Below are 18476 nucleotides of genomic sequence, written 5' to 3' on the forward strand. Positions count from 1 at the left end.
ATCAACCATCTGGTCCTTTCTTTGACTTTTCATATTTTGTGTGACTCCAGTGCACGTGTGTGCCTCTTAATACATTTTGTATGCATTTTTTTTCTATTAATCTGCCTTTTGTCAGTTTATTTGCAGTGAACCTGCAGAGGGCAAAGGGGAAGTTTTTCCTTGTCCCCTATAGAAGAGCATCACAGGGCCTTCTTCCTAGCTCCCAGAGCACAAACATTTCTTTCACTGGCTCTCGGTAGACAATTTAGGTCAACAGACAATTTCAACTGTATTAGCACAAGAGTAGCAACTGTTTGAAATGTACAAAAATCCTATTACCTCTTCCCTGAAGCACACCCTTCATAACACCTATGCTCAAGGCACTGCTCTTGGTGTCAGAAGAGAAAGGAATCAAATTCTAGAACTTTAAAATTACAAATGAGTACGACATGGAAAACAAGTATACTGTCCTCAGGGCCAAAACAAATATACCTATAATAATCTAGACGGAAACTTTCTGATGGATATTCTGGGTTTCTTGAAAAGCAGAGATCACAGCTCTCAATGTGAGCTTTGGTCTTGTTCAAATTATGCTGTTTCCCATTATAATTAGAGGTAAACACATTACTTTCCTCCTCATTTATCCTTTTTAAAAAATGAGTATTCTGGCCAGGTGCAGTGGCTCACACCTGTAATCCCAGCACTTTGGGAGGCTGGGGCAGGTAGATCACTTGAGGACAGGAGTTCAAGACCAACCTGGCCAACACGGTGAAACCCATATCTACTAAAAAATACAAAAATTACCTGGGCATGGTGGCACATGCCTGTAGTCCCAGCTGCTAGGGAGGCTGAGGCATGAGAATCGCTTGAACCTGGGAGGTGGAGGTTGCAATGAGCCGAGGTCGCACCATGGCACTCTGGCCTGGGCGACAGAGCAAGACTCTGTCTCAAAAAAAAAAAAAAAAGAGTATTTTGTTGAAAAACAGGAAAAAAAACCCTAATATCATTAATTGCTAACAACACTTGTAGGCAAATACAAAGAAATGCACCCACTGAAATACACTTTCACACATACAGAGCACTCATCACACAACCCCTTTGTACATTGAAACATTGTATACACAAATTAATTCTTAGCTATCGCAGTCACTGATTAATCTATGCCAGATATTCTCCAAGCTTATATAGTAATTACAACTGGATCTCTTAATTTGAGACTGGACTTCCACAATGGTCTCTGTTTTTTGAGGATTTCAACAACTTCACCAGGCATAAAAACCCTGGCAATATCTCTTCCATTATAGATTTGATTCCTGTAAAAGGAAGTAATTTGATAGCCAGGACTGGCTCTCTCTCTTGCTCTTTCTCTCTTTATCTCTTTCCCTGCAGTGCTCAGCACACTATCTACACTTCTACCTTCTTTCTTTGAAAGAAGAAATTGCTTTTCTTCACCATTCAATTGCAAAAAAAAGAGAGACCATAAACCCATAGTGTGTATCCATATCAACAGTATGACACAAGTCCATATTTTGCAATCAGAAAAGCTTAATTTCCTTTACAATAAAGACTCATTTCTTCTTACCTAACCATCTAAGACTTCCAGTGGCTAAGTGCTGGTGAATCTAAAAACAATGGCATCCCTAGCAACCCTCTCCAACACAAGACATTTTAAAACTTCCTTCTTTTATAGGTATATTATCAGCCTGGGTGACAGAGCAAAACCCTATCTCAAAAAAAAAAAAAAAAAAAAAAGATATTCATTTTGAGCTTCAAATCCCATTTAATGCAATCATTATAAATACATTTATGCCAAACCTGATGAAATCTGAAAATAAAATACAATTAAACAGAGCATAGTGGAAATTTATATCACAGTGTGAGATAATTTGACCCTAAGTACTTGCACTTGAGGTCAAAGTCATTCAGGCATCTGTTCCTAGTATTCCGATAGTTTCCTGAAATTGACAGCCATTGGAGAGTACAGTAACATGCTGTCTGTTAACTATCTACAGCATTACCTCATCTAAAAACATTCAACATAACCATGCCCAGACTTGAAAGATCTGGCTGCCTGAACTATTTCACAGCTCCTCCTTGGAAACTAATAAGTGACCTAAAGTCAAATTTTACACCAAACAGGTTTTTCTTTTCGTTCTTTGTGTTCAGTTGTTTTTCGTTGGCCTGTTTTTCCTATTTGAAAATTAAGGAAATTGAACCAAAGACCCACAACTTCTCTTCTAGCAAGACCAGAGTACTAGGTTTGAATCTTGACTCTGCCACTTGGGACGTGAGTGGCATAGGCAAGTTAGTTGAGCCACCACGGCTCAATTTTTTCATTTGTAACATTCTCATCCCAGGGTGGTTGGGAACATCAGGAAAACATGCACAACAGGCTTAGTGCTGTGCCAATTCTTTGCTACTCCCATGGAGACCTGGAGGATAACTCCCTCCCCCTGAATATGGTCTGGCCTTAATGATTTGCCTGAACGATAGACCTCTGAGGCCAGGTCATAAGAAGCCTTTTAGATTCAACCTGGGCTTCTGAAAACCTAAGCTACCATGTAAGAAGTTCAACAGCTTTGAAATCACCATGCTGGAAGGACCAGGTAGAGATACCTTAAAATGACATAGAGAAGAAGATATTCCTGTCTTACCCTGAGCTATTCCAGCCTCCAGATATGTATGTCATCCCAGGGGAAACATTTAAACACCACGGGGAGCAGAGACTAGACCTAGAGGATCCCACCAAATTCTGCCCAAATTGTAGATTCATAAGCAAAATAAATGATTGTCACTATTTCAAGTCACTGAATTTTGGGATGGTTTGTTATATAACAAGAGATAACAAGAGCACTCACATAAGATCCTCAAGGGAGAGGCAGTTACTAATTCATCTTTATATTCCCCAGGAATGTCAAATCCAGATAGGTGTCTGTTTACTCTTCATTGCCAAAGAAATGTTGTGCCTGTCAGTAGACAGTGGCTGAAAGCTCAATTTTGCACTTACCCAAGGTGTTGCCGAGCTGAATGAAGCCTTCCTAATGTTCCATTGATTGACCTCCCATTTGAAGCGATGCCCTTCTTATCTTTAGCTAGAATTCTACCAGCTCCCTGAAGAGCCACAGGGACACAAATAATCCCACTGAAAAAAACCTCATGGAAACTTCTGGCAGGATTAAAACATCAAGAGAACACACAAGGAGAGCACTCACCTTAATGGAATTTGCCTACGCAAGAATGACGCACTTGGGAACTAAAAAATGAACCCTTATACTCAATGAGTTTTGCAGCATACATATTATTTCTTGCCAAATCGCTAGTAGACTGAAGCACAGCAAATTCCATTTAGTTGCCTTGATAAAATACAGATAGGCTAACAGCACCAACGATCTCGGGACTACAGGCAGAGGTCTCAGGGCTACAAGAGATCTTGGGGCTACAGGCTACCCCAGCATCACTTGGACTGTCTAGGAGAGTTTACTCTTCCCTAAGAGCTCTGACGGGACACTAGGTACTTTGAATGGATATACAGTTTGTGGTTTTCTTTAACTTTTAAAACAATTTTTCCCAAGAACTCACTAAAAATGCTCTCTGAGGACTGAAGAGGAGAGAAAACTTTTAGAGAAAATGATGGCATCTTTCTGTACGAGATATTTACCAAAGAAAAACATAGGGCAAGGATACTTTGTGTGAACACTATGTCTTCCATACAGTCACATTTCCCAGACTTTTAAATCAGGTTTCACAACATGAATTTACATGAAATTCAGGCTTCCAATTATGAACAGTGGCATATCAGCAAATCAGTCTTTAAGAGATGGAAGAAAAAAGTGACACCGAAATTCATCTCCTCCTCCATTTGGAATCATCATAAATGATGTTCCCAGTGAGAATATACTGGATTTTTTAAAAAATAATAATTAGGTTAAATGCTTTCAAACTAGATTTTATATAATGTATCCTAAAATCCTTTATAGAATGTAACCTTAAAGATTCTTTTTTTTTTTTTTAACCTGAGCTGTTCTTTGAAGGAACTCCACAGAGTAAGCCCCATTTGCAAAATCGGTGAAATGCAGAGATGCTCTTTTTGGATGGCAGTTTGCAGTAACCCTTGAAATACCTGGCAGTACAAGAAACAACAGATCCATGCCCACAATCTCATTTTACAAATTAGGAAACTAAGGCCTAGAGAAGTTTCATGTAAGCCCAAAGCCACACAGCTAAGTCAGTGGCATTGCCAAAACTAGAACCCAGGACTCCTTAATCCCAGGTGAGGTTCTGCAGGCTCACTCCTGGTAAGTTCAGACTGGCCACATAGCCTGTGGACATTGGCAAATGGCATAGTATGAGATCAGTGCATCACTTTCAGGGCAGTCAGGCAACTGCCATAATCCTGAGGCTGGCACCCCATACACACAGCAGGCCACCCTCGACCAGCCAGCCGAGACTTACCTAAAGGGAAATGTGCAGTATCACCAGTCAATAACCATCACCCAGAGACAAGGCTGTCTTAACATGAGACAGAGAAAATGGACACCTTCTAGCTTTAAAAGGCCTGTTTCATACTTCTCTCCCGAATCTTATTCCCTGGAGTCTAGACTCCATCATACTGGGTTCCCTGCTGGAGAATAAACTTTTCCACTAAGCGCTTAATCTTTGGCCTTGTAGTACATTATTTCTCTTTAACACTACCCTACACAATGCCATATGGATAAGAATGCACAGCCGAGCTGAATTGAAGCAAGCACTGATAAGATACTCAGTGGATTCAGGCAGAGTAGGTCCCAATTTTCTTGAAGAAAAATGTTAAATTATTTAGAAAATTGCCGCTACTTTCACTTCAGATTTTCTGTACATATATGCCACTAATGTATTCGTAGTCATAATACACAGTCAGAAATGAAAACTCAGATTTCTTGAGTTGGAAACTAAAGAAATTTAAACAAAAAATAAAACAGATATGGACCACACCACCCAAACCTCATCTTCCTCTTTCTTCCTGGGTTTGATTAATGACTTTCTGGTGCCAGTTGACTAGAACATTAAAGCTTACCAGTCCAAACATTTGAGTAATTCTGGAGTTTGCAGCTAAATTTCTCAGAGCAAGCCAAGCATCCACCCACCATACTCCAGACATGACTTCAGAACATTATTTTTTTCCATTCCCAGTCTTTAAAACAACCTGATGCTGATTATAGTAGCTTCCACCCACCATTTAAATGACTGGGTAGTATTACAGAAGATTTATCAAATCAGAAACATATTTAGTAATTTAAGGCTTGCTTGAGACTATAAAATAGAAGGAAATGTAAAGACTAATGTATTTGGGTAGATATAATTTTTATGAACAGGAAATTTTAAAAAGAAGCTTGAAATGAGGTTTAACTGAACAGAACCCACTCCCACCCCCTACTGCTACCCTGATCTTTACCTTACATTACTACTTAGTTTAACAATGTGATTAAAAAGGTGGACTCTAAAATTGAACCATTTGAGTTCAAATTCTGGCTCTACCCTTTAATACTTACATAACCTTGGATAAATTAAACCTCTCCATATCACATAGGATGGAGATGAGGATTAAGATGAGTTAATAACAGTGTCTGGCTCACAGTAAAATCAAAATAACTATTAGCTATTAACTATTTTTTTCATAGGTTTGTTGTATCTTAGGGTGGTTATGAGGATTAAATGGCATTATTATGTAAATCACAGTACATGATACAAAGGCTTAACAGATGTTTCTTCTTCCTCTTCTGATTATAATTATTATTATTAAATAATAGAAAATTACAACTGAAAGGAATTTTAAAAACCAGATCAAAACTCTCATTTTAAATATGAGAAAACTAAAGCTGAGAGAAGGGAACGAATTGTTCATGGTTACTCAATCAGTACATCACGAAGCTAGGATTTCATTCATTCATTCATTCATTCATTCATTCATTCATTCATTCATATATTCAACAAGTACTACTGAACAGTAACCAGCCAAGTCAGTCAGCCCAGTTTTAGTTACAGGGTATAGTCAGGAACACAATGGACAAAATGTGTGGGATTTGAATATTGGTCTGAGCCCAGTGCACTTTCCACTATGGTGCTTGTAGTATGAAGCTGAAATAGACCAAGAATTGACTGGATATCAACAAAAAAAATGCCTTTAACTAGCTTTATCTTCTTGGATAAACAACTTTAGCTCTACGTGCCTTGATTGCTTCAAAGGTAAAATGAGAAGGATATTTTAAGGGCCCTCTCAGATATGTTATACAATTGTTCTACCTGGGCTTTTGTCTCTTAATCGCTTATCTAATTGTTGATCCACTAGAACACACATTGTACTCACCAAAGATCTCATCTCCAAGAGAGAATGAATTTAATACCTGTTAACAGTCTAACAGATAGGGACAAGCTGAGTTTCTATTTCTATACTTAGATAAGTTCAGATGGTAAGAAAATATAATAATCCCTCCTGTTTATGAAGCAAACAAGACAACTTCCTATGTTCTGAGATGCTTCACTAATTGTAAACCACTTGACTCATGCGGTGAAGCTGCTTCAAGGAGAGGTCTGTAAACCCAGTTAATTAATTGGAAGGATGCTGATGAGAGCACACACCTTATAGTGTTCAAGAGAAACAGTAAATACTGAGTAACACAACTTTTCAGACACTTCTGTTTTAAAACTATTTGATACTTCTCTGAGAAAAAGACAATACTACTTTCAGACAAGTCTGGAATCTTAAAAACCGATGTATTAGTATTTGACCTCTTGTAGAACTTCTAGATAAAACTTTTAGGAGTCCTCTTTACTTGTGATATTTTAGAGATAACTGTAAACCAAAGAAAAACAGTTTCACTGTAATTTTCAAATTTCTATGGTTAATAGGATGGATGCATTATTTTATTTAGGTATGATAATCATTTGTGGTAAGCAGTTTTCAAATATGGCATTAAAGACCCCCACTGGTATTCATACCATGTGTAATCCCCTCCCCTTACGTGTAGGAAAGAGCTAATGACATATGTCTACTAAATAGAATACATCAAAAATGATAGAATGTGCTTTCTTGGTCAGATTACAAGAGACAGTGACTTCTGTCTTGCTAGACTCTGTCAACTTCTCAGTCTCCATCCTTTAATGAAACAACCTGCCATGTAGAAGAAACTCACATGGCAAGAAACTGAGGGTGGTCTCTCAACAACATCCAGTGAGGAAATGAGACCTTCAATCCGACAGCCCATGAGAAACTGAATCCTATCAAGAGACATGTGAGTTTGGAAGCTGAGCTTCCCAAGTTAATCCTGGAGGTGACTACAGCCCGGCAAACATCTTGATAGCAGCCTGGAGAGGCCTTAAAGTAGAAGACCAGGTAAGATGTGCCTGGATTCTTAACCCACAGAAACTTATTATAGACAGTAATACATGTGTGTAATTTTAAACCAATAAGTTTTAGGGGAATTAAAAATGCCAGAATAGATACCAAATACATCATCCTAGACAACTCTCTCTCTCTCTCTCTACTTGTACAAATTTTTAAAAAATCAGTCAGTCCTAGTCATCTATAGGTAGTAAGACTCTTCATATATGGGATCAGCACTGACTATTTTTTAAGATCAAGATTAGATCAGATCAAGGCAATAATAATATACTGGTAGTTTTACATCCTTCTCTTGTAACGAAATTGATCTAAACTGATTGTGTTTTTTTTTTTCTTTTCCTTTTCTTTTTTTTTTAAGAGATAGGGCAGCAGGTGGGGGAGTCTCGCTTTGTTGTTCAGGCTGGAATGCAGTGGCACGATCATAGCTCATGCAGACTTGACCTCCTGGGCTCAACTGATCCTCCCACCTTAGCCTCCTGAGTAGTTGGGACTACAGGGGTCTGTCACCACACCTGGCTAATATTTTTATTTTTTACAGAGACAGGAATTGCCCAGCCTGGTCTCAAACTTCTAGTCTCAAACAATCCCCCTGCCTCAGCCTCCTGAGTAGCTGGGATTACAGGTACGAGCCACTGCTTCAGGCTAAAACTGATTTCTCTATAACCCTGGTCTCATATCCAGAGTGAGCCCCAGACACTAGCTTTTCTGGGCTTTTCTCTTACTGCTGACTTTGTGTAATTCCTGAAACAAGAATTATTTACTTGTTATTTGGCTTCCAAAATAGCTGAAGATTTGCATTACATGCTGGCCACTTGGCTATGCCTAATCTTTGCCTAACCCCTCTCTTAGAGAACTAGAGCTGACATCTCCACTTCTAGCTACTATGTGAAAACCTGAGCCAATCATGTGTCCATCTATAATCAGAAGACTGATGCCTATCTAATATTGAGGATAGAAAAGAGAATCGAATATATATATATATTTTTAACCCCAGAAGAGATTTTAGTAATTATTTTGACCTTCCAAAAGACCACCAAAAAATCTACAGAAAAAGCAAATCTAAGTTTACTGGAACTACTGTAGTAAGAGAGACAAGATGTGTCTCAGATGGAGTAATTCAGGGAACATACTTATGGGGTTAAAGGGTCTGGGCTGCATGGTTTTAAAGTAGGTCTTACAAGGCATGAAACTAGTTGAAATTGGGCAAAGTTTATGACACAGTAGCTTTGCAGTGGTGGGCACAATAAGTCAATGACCTTAAAACGAGCCTGGATAAGCATCTTGTATTTTTTTTTTTTTTAGGTGAAAGTCACATAACGTAGAATTTACCATTTTAAAGTAAATGACTCAGCCAGGCACGGTGGCTCATGCCTGTAATTCCAGCACTTTGGGAGGCTGAGGCAGGTGGATCACAAGGTTAGGAATTCAAGACCAGCCTGGCCAAAATGGGGAAACCCTGTCTCTACTAAGTATACAAAAATTAGCCGGGTGTGATGGCGGGCACCTGCAATCCCAGCTACTCGGGAGGCTGAGGCAAGAGAATCGCCTGAACCCGGGAGGTGGAGGTTGTGGTGAGCTGATATCATGCCACTGCACTCCAGCCTGGGTGACTAAGTGAGACTCCATCTCAAACAAACAAAAAATTTTAAAAAAATAAAGTAAACGACTCAGTGGCAACTAGTACATTCACAATGTTGAACAACCACCACCTCTGTCCAATTCCAAAACTAATAGGAAAAGCCTTACCCACAGCAGCTACTTCTCATTCCCATATCCTCTGGGGTTTTCCTATGGGTTTTATGTACTCTGGATATTTCCTATGAATGGAATCATGCAATATGTGACCCTTTGTGTTCGATGCAACCTATTAGTTCTGATAAATAAACCCTTTTAGTCGGTCAACGGTCTTATATCCCAGGGGCAAGTATTACCTAGCTAAGTTATTTCTCTCCTGGTCCCACTATTGTTTAGCACAAAAATGGGAAGATATGCTCAATCACAGAATTATTTAGCACAGGAACAGGAAAGTATATTCGTTTTATTTCTAAGTTCCCCATGTTTGTCATTCTTCACGTTTATGGAATGATGAACTCAGATCTGCATAGGTGTTAGATGGAGTTTCGATGGTAGTTAGTCCAACTATCAGCATTTCTTTTGTTGTTGTTGTTGTTGTTTGGGAATCTAATGTCTTGGATCATTTGACCAGTGTACAGTAGCATTTAAGACTCTAGAAACCAAACATCTGAGCACCGCAAGTAGAACAAATGCTAAGAGAAGGCACTATGATCTGAATGCCTCTCCAAAACTCACATTGAAATTTAATTGCTTTTATGATAGTATAAGAGTTGGGACCATTCAGAGGTGTTTAGGTCATGAGGGCAAAGCCCTTACAAATGAATTAATGTTGTTATTGTGGGAGTGGGTTTGCTATCATGAGAGTGGATTGCTATAAAACCAAGCTTGGCCGTCTTCTCTTGTGCTCTCTTGCCCTTCTACCTTTCACCACGGGATGCCACAGCAAGAAGGTCGTCACCAGATGCGGCCCCTTCATATTAGACTTGCAAGCCTCCAGAACTGTGGGCAAAATCAAAGTTTTTTTCTTTATAAAGTATCCAGTCTCAGGTATTCTAGCAGGAAACAGACTAATAGAAAATACTGAGAAGTGGATATTGTTAAGTGGGGCTGTTGCTATAACAAATAACTGAAAATGTGGAAGCAGCTTTGGAACTGGTTAATGAATAGAGGTTGAAAGAATTTGGAGGAGCAGGTTAGAAAAAGTCTAAACTGAGCATTCAGGGCAATCCTGGTGAGGTCTCAGAAGAAGAGAATAGCTATAGGGAAAATCTGAATCTAGCTGGAGATTACTTAAGTAATTCTGATCAGAACATTCATAGAAACATGGCCACTAACAGCCATTCTGATGAGGACCTAAACACAAGCAAGAAACATCTCATTGGAAACTGGAGTAAAGGCCACCCTTGTAATAAATTGTCAAAGAACTTGGTTGAGTTGTGTTCATGCACTCCCATGTGCTTATGGGAGGCAAAATTTAAGAACAATGAATGAGGGTATCCGGCAGAAGAAATTTCTAAGTAAAATACCTAAGGAACTGAGTAGCTATTTTAGCCACATGCAGTAAGATGCAAGGTGAAACAAATGTCTTAAAGACGAAATTTATAATTAAAAGAGAACCAGAACTAAAAGATTTTGAGCCAGGCACAGTGGCTCACGCCTGTGATCCCAGCATTTTGGGAGGCTGAAGTGGGAGAATCACTTGAGCCCAGGAGTTTGAGACCAGCCTTGGCAACAGAGTGAGGCCCCATCTTTATAAAAAAATAAGGCCGGGTGTGGTGACTCACACCCATAATCCCAGCACTTTGGGAGGCCAAGGCGGGTGGATCACGAGGTCAGGAGATCGAGACCATCCTGGCGAACACGGTGAAACCCCGTCTCTACTAAAAATACGAAAAAAAAAAAAAAATTAGCTGGGCATGGTGGCGGGCGCCTGTAGTCCCAGCTGCTTGGGAGTCTGAGGCAGGAGAATGGCGTGAACCCGGGAGGCGGAGCTTGCAGTGAGCCGAGATCGCGCCACTGCACTCCAGCCTAAGTGATAGAGCAAGACTCTGCCTCAAAATAAATAAATAAATAAATAAACAAATAAATACTAAAAAATAAAAAGAATTAGCCGAGCGTGGTGGTGCACATCTATAATCTCAGCTACTCAGGGGCTGAAGAGGGAGTATTGAGTGCAGGAGGTTGAGGCTGCAGTGAGCTGTGATCACACTACTGCACTCCAAACTGGGCAACAGAGCAAGACCTGTTCTCAAAAGAAGAAAAAAAAAAAAAAAAGACTTTGAGAATTTTTTTAGCCTGTTTATGAAAAGAAAGAAAAGGCATGTTTAGGAGAGCAAATGGTCACTTGTGGCCAAGTGACAATTTGTTAAAGAGGTTGGTCCAGATTAGAAGGAATTGAAGACAATGGAAGAATAACCCTGAAGGCATTTCAGAGATCTTCAAAGCTGCTTCTCCCATTACAGGCCCAGACCTCTCGGAGGGCAGAATGGTTTCAAGGGATGGGCCCAGGGTTTGCTGCTCAGGGTCACCTCAGGTCTCTGCTCTCTGCATTTCAGCACAGTGCTCCTCAACCACCCAGCCCTGGCTCAGGCAGGCCAACGAGTTGCTCAATCCACTGTTCCAAAGGCATAAGCTGTGAACTTTGGCAGCATCCACATGGCACTAATCCTGCAGGCACAGAGAACGCAAGAGCTGTGAGGGTATGGCTTCCTCCATCTAGACTTCAAAGGTTGTCATAGACAGCCTGGGGGTCCAGGCAGAGACTTGCTACATCAGCAAATCCACGGCAGCGAATCCCTACTAGGGCAATGCTGAATGGAAACGGGGTCAAAGCCACTGCACAGTCTCCACTGGGGCAATGTCCAGTGGAGCCATGGGAGTAGGGCCACTTCCAAGACCCCATAACTGTAGACTACCAGCTTGCAAGATCAGCCAGGGTGAGCTGCAAGCACAAGACTCCAACTTGTGAGAGCTGCTGGGTGGAGTGAGCTCAGCAATGTCACAGCGTGGGCTGCCTAAGACTTCGGGGGCCCAACTCCTGATCTGGTGCATCCTGGAGGTGGGACATGGAGTCAAAGGAGATTATTTTGGAGCTTTAAGACTTAATGTTGTTTTTCCTGTTGAGGTTTGGACTCGTGACAAGTTACCCCTTTCTTCTTGCCTATTTTTCTCTTTTGGAATGGGAATCTCTATCCTAAGCCTGTCCCACCATTGTGTTTTGGAAGCATGTAATTCAGTTTGATTTCACAAGCTCATAGAGGGAGAGAAATTTGCCACTTGGTTTGAATCCCACCTTGAGTCTCATCTATATCTGACTTAGATGAGACTCTGGGCTTTGAACTTTTGAGTTGACTTGGAACAAGTTAAGATTTGGGGACTATTGGGATAAAATGAATGTATTTGTAAGTGAGAAGGACATAAGTTTGGGGGGTCTAGGGGTGGAATGCTATTGCTTGAATGTTCCCTTCAAAACTCAGGTTGAAATTTATAATTGTGATGGTGTTAAGAGGTAATTAGGCCATGAGGGCTCCTCCCTCATGAATGAATTAATCTTGTTGTTATGAGAGTGGGCTCATTATCACAAGAGTAGGTTGTTATAAGGAGAGTTCAGCCTTCCCTTATATCTCATGCTCTCTTGCCCGTCTGCCTTCCACCATGGGATGACATAGCAAGAATACTTGCACCAGATGCAGCCCCTTGATCTTGGACTTCCAAGTCTCAAGAAGCATGAGCCAAGTGAATTTATTTGCTTTGTAAATTATCCAATCTCAAGTATTCCGTTATAGCAGCAGAAATAGACTATGACAGAAGAAATTGTACAATTAGTGTTTATAGTACACTTTCAAGCTAGAATCCTAGCATGCACAAATGAAATCAAGAAAATAGTTCCCAACCCCAATCCAAAGACACTAAAGAACCAGATATGCAGGGATTAGCCTATTTACATAATTTCATGATTGTGTGGGTGTGTCCTAGATCTTGTTAGTAATATTAAAGACTCTAGAGAAGTCTGAGGAGACATAAGTACAATAATCCCCCTAGCACACATTCCACCTCGAAGAGCCAGTGTTATATAGATCACGAACCACTGTACGTCAAATTTCATGAGCCTTTAGGGCAAGAAGTCCTATGGTCCTGTTGATATTTTCTAGCTCTCCTATTCTTTTCTGAACCATAGCATGTATGATTCTCCCACCTTGTGAGTCTCCTATAAAACATGAAATACAGGGGCTTAAAGACAAAAGAAGGCAGTTGAGAGTTCCACTTGAGCTGTTAAAGACTTTGAATGCTAAATGAGGCCCAGTTTTTCTCCTTCTTGAATTAAATTATTTAAAGATCTTTTTTTCTAAGAAGAGAAAGTTATGCTTCAAGATAGACTCTGGATGATATCAGGGGCTATCCTGAATGCAAACATCAGTTTAGGAAGAAAACAATCTAGGTCCAATTTGTAGGTAGTCACCAATACAGTTTTACACTACAAATTTAATAACAGACTTAGGGGTCATCCAATGCCTTGTTTTCAAGTAAAATACTCCAATGAGGTTATCAAATAGTACAGGAATTTGCAATGTAGAGATAATCAGGTTAGGGCAGAGCAAAAGAATGTAGGGATGAGGGAATGCAGTGACCTTTATTTGTAAGGTCTGAAAAAAAGGGAAACTGTCTCCAAATATACACTATCGTTGCCTAAATCTTTCCCATGCTCTATTTCTTAAAAAGCTTGGTTATAAAGGCAAGCTCTTTTTCTAACACCCTTTCTTTCATAAGGTGAAGGAGTCAGTCTTTGTGCTACTTAGGGGTCGTACCATGAAACCCAAAGATAAATTTTGTTTAAACTGTATCTCAACAGTTTAATTGCTTTGATTTGGTGATTTTACCTTAGAAATGGAAAGTCAAGAAGAGGTATCAAAGGCAACAAAATAGAAATATGTCAGGATATTCAAAGACAAAAAAAATAGTTATAAAGAAATGTTTTTAACTCACAAGAAAAAGTAACAATGATTACTAAAAAACTTAATTTGTGTCAACAAAAAAGGGAACTTTCTGTCAAAGCAATTCAAAATATTCCTAAAGTTTCAGGATTTAATAGAATCTTTTTTGTGACTTATAAAACCTCTGTTATCTAGACGCAGAATAATTTGGTCATTTTTTCTAAAGAAAGCCCAAATCCTCATTTTACACTTTGTATATATATTATTATTGCTATGAACTGGATGTTCATGTTCCCCTGAGATGCATATGTTTAAGCCCTAATTCCCAGGGTAATGGTATTTGGAGGTCTTTGGGACATAATTAGGTCATGAGAGTAGAATTCTCATGATTGGATTAGTGCCTTTATAAGAAGAGACATAAGAGGGATGATCTCTTTTTGATACATGGGAATACAGAGAGAAGAGGGCCCTCACCAGACACTGAATTAGGACTCCAGGACTATAAAGTCCCTCTGTCTATGATATTTTGCTATAGCAGCCCAAACAGACAGAGACAGTCATCCATACAACAACTTGCAGTAGAGGATTCATGAGCCTTTCCTTTCTTTTTATTTTTGGAATAAATCCATTAGCATGGAGTCAATTTTGTGTATAATTTTCTTTTTTAAATCATTGTTTCCTTCAAACTCATGCTAGCATTACCAACTTGAGCAAACAAATTTTACCTTCCTCAGACCTTTTACATTTAGGGTTTGCCTTAAAATTACATTTTTTTAATTTCCAATATTCTGAATTAATCTTAATACACCTTTATATGTATGTATTTAGACTTATGCAAATACTTAACTGTGAAAATAGATTATTTCATTAAACTTTTTAACTTTCTTAGCATATCAAATAAAACGATGCATGTATGTATGTAAGGGTGTGCGAATATATATATAATTGAATTCACCATACTAATAAACTGTAACAATTTTCTTAAAAAGCAAATAAACCACATTTATTATCTGGTATACATATTCATATTTCTCCAAAGTTATTGTACCTAATATTGTCTCAACAGTTCATATTGTAAGCAGCTTTTGTTTTTCTAGACCTGAGACAGGAAACAAAAACAATCCAGTTAATTTTTTCCACAAGCATTTATATTATTTTAACAAATTTTAAAGTGAAAAAATAAGCATATATATTGTATCACTTAAAGACATTTGCATACCCTGTTAAGCTAGAGTCATTTACATATATAAAATAAAGAGCAGGGGAAATTAAAACTATATTTAGTAACTAACATTTGCATATTTGTCTCACTTATAAATTGCCCATATATCCAAAGTTTATATATTAATTCAATTGAATATTAGTCTAAGGTTGGCTAAAGATCTGGAAATTACAACGTAAGCTAATATATTATGTCCATACAATTTGCAGCACTACAAGAATTCACAAGCTTAACCCTTTTTGAAAGATATGCATTCATACAAGTTCATATAGTTAAATATTATTCACTATTCTTATACTTCTTAACCAATTTGTAGAAATAACTTACTGAACTCATATAATTTATGTCGAAATTTTTTAACTTTAAGAAAATCTTAAATCATGAGAAACTAAACCCAGATCTTATCTTCAATAAAAATTGTGCTTACATCATATTTACATGTCGATAAAATCAGAAAGAAAAAACATTTTTTGTATGCTAAAAGTCAATTTCTTTAATTATATTAAAAATCATCTACTTATCAGAAATATTACATACATTATTTCAATACAAATTAACCTCAATTGTCATATGTTTAAAAATGTGCACCTGTAAGCTCCCTCAAGACACAAGGAGTCTTTTTTCCTCAGTTCAGGACCTGGTACTGTGAAAGAGTCCCATCTTTAGAATGGGCTGCCTCCACTGTATGTCTAAACTTCCAGGCCACACTGCCAGGCCGATCTTCATCCGTAAGATTTATCAGTGAGTAGAAAAGTATGCTTTTCCCTCTCTCTCTCTCTTTCTCTCTCTCACACACACACACACACGCACATGTGGAAACACCTCCCTCATCTACACAAACAGACCTTCTCAAGGAGTCCTGATTCACTTTCTAAAGCCCTGATTCATGTGGGAACCAAGTGAAGAAAATTAAAGTATTTCACCCCAAAATATATTTCTTTAACATATTTTGAGATGGCTGTTCAGAGGGCCTGCAAATAGGAGTAGCCCTGCAAAGTTGCCTTTTGTGAGGGAGATTTACACTTGTAGAGAAAATCTCCACTGATGCAGGCAGTCTTTCTCTGATGGTCTTCCCTTGCCTGATCTGAGAAAAGTTAACAGGGAGTCTAATACCTTTAAAGGTCTGAAAGAAACATTCACCATCTATTTTTCTCTGAGGGTTGCTACCTGTGAGATTTCATCTACATAACAAGACCACATTTGCTAGCCAGGCCTCCTCTTTTCCCCCTACCATAACCTGTCTTGCCATGATCCAAGCCCCCATTCTTTCTGTAATCTCAAGATGGTATCATACATAAGCTTCTCTACCCTACTGAAGTAATCACTCCATTGTTCTCCTCCATGTGCACAGTAATAAATTTGGATGTCTTTTCTCGTATTAATCTGCATGTTTTCGGTTGATTTTTCGGCGAACCTTCAGAAGGTGAAGAGAAAGTTTTCCCTTGGTGCCTACATGAGTAATAATGGACACCTACCTGAAGACACCAGTCCAGAAATAGCACTGACACTTTGATTGTCCTTTCATAAATCAGTGTCATCTTGATCTGAGCCCTAACCTGATGGCAGAGCCACTGCTTCTGCAGTACAAGATTGCATTTCACTTGGGTTAAAGGTCTATTTTTTTCTGTGCCAAAAATGTCCTGTCTTCTCACTAGTCCCTGCACCTGTCCCCCCCACAAAAGGTCAGAGAACCTTTTTTTAAATACCAGAAGTACCATCATGTCCAACCTTCCTATTCTTGTATTTCACAACAGCAAAGATTGAACCCTCCTTCCCCCACCGATAAATGATTGAAGGAAACATGAGCTGAGTGCCTGTTAATTCTCTTCAAGCATTTATGAAATGTCCACTATGTTGTAATTGTCATCCTCTTAATATACATTGTCACATAGAGTGACTACATACAATTCAGTCTCATACTCTTCGAGACAGGCATTATTATTTCTACTTTTATAGTTAGGAAAATTGAAGTGTGAGGACTTTAAGTGACTTGCACAAATCAAAACACCACTAAGGGGTTAGAATCCAAATTTGATTGAAGCCAAGTTCGACATCACAAATAGTGCTCTTTTTGCTGCCTCTTCCCAAATGCCTGGATGTTTTCCAGTAAATGAATACCTTCAGTTGGCCAACCTGGGTCACACTCTGCCAGGTTTCCTTTCCAAAGAGAGCCAAGGGAGGAGGCTGCCATTAGCACATACACTATTCATGCCACTGCCCCCGAAGTAGAGTTTCCTGTATATTCTTATGGAACTTGAAAATATAAAATGCAATATTCCTGAGCATGTCATAGTGATTGAACTCATGGTCAAGTATACATTGGGGGTCGGCAATATATGCATCAATACAGGCAGGGATTTTTTTATATTTACAAATGCTTGAAAAAAATAAAAGAATAATATTTTGTGACATGTAAACATTCCAAGAAATTCAACTAATTTCAGTGTCCATAGATAAAGTTTTATCAGAACATGTCCCCCTCTTTCATGTATATATTGGCCATGACTGGTTTTGCACTGCAACATCAGAGATGAGCCGTTGCAACAGAGACTGTACAGCCTGCAAAGCCTGAAATACTTACTATCTGCCTCTTTCTAGAAAAATCTTGCTGATCCCTAGTGTAAATGATTAATCACAGAGCCATTTTCAGAACGAGATTTTTTTGTTTTGTTTGAGCAGGCTAGGGAAGGAAGAAAGGGAATGCCAGGATAAATGGATGTTTAAAAATAAGAGGAGTGACGTGGTGAGAGAAAAACAGAGAGTTGAAAAAGAAAAGACTTACCAGCTTCACAATATAGCTTAGGGTCCACCCATGGCATGGGAAAGAAAATGTCAACTATCCATTTTAATCAATCAGTTCTAATATAAATAAAAGTGATGATAATAATTAGCATAATCATAGCATAATAAATAGTATTTCATATGAGCCAGGTACTGTGCTAAATGCTGTACATGCTTAATCTCAGGGTAATCCTTACCACAATCCTATGTCATAAATGCTACTATTCCTCCACTTTTCATGTGAAATTAAGGAATAATGGGGTCAGATGGGCGAGGTGGCCCATGCCAGTAATCTCAACACTTTGGGAGGCTGAGATGGGAAGATTGCTTCGGGCTAGGAGTTTGGGACCAGCCTTGGCAACACAGTGAGACCCATCTCTACAAAAAACTTTTAAAAATTAGCAAGGTATGGTGGTGCATGCCTGTAGCTCCACATACTCAGGAGGCTGAAGCGGGAGGATCACTTGAGCCCAAGAGTTCAAGGTTGAAGCGAGCCATGATTGTGCCACTATACTCCAGCCTGGGTGACAGAGCAAGCCTCTATCGAAAGAAAGGAAGGAAGGAAGGAAGGAAGGAAGGAAGGAAGGAAGGAAGGAAGGAAGGAAGGAAG

Source organism: Mandrillus leucophaeus, unplaced genomic scaffold, assembly GCF_000951045.1.
Source record: "Mandrillus leucophaeus isolate KB7577 unplaced genomic scaffold, Mleu.le_1.0 Scaffold71, whole genome shotgun sequence".
Classification (NCBI taxonomy): Eukaryota; Metazoa; Chordata; class Mammalia; order Primates; family Cercopithecidae; genus Mandrillus; species Mandrillus leucophaeus.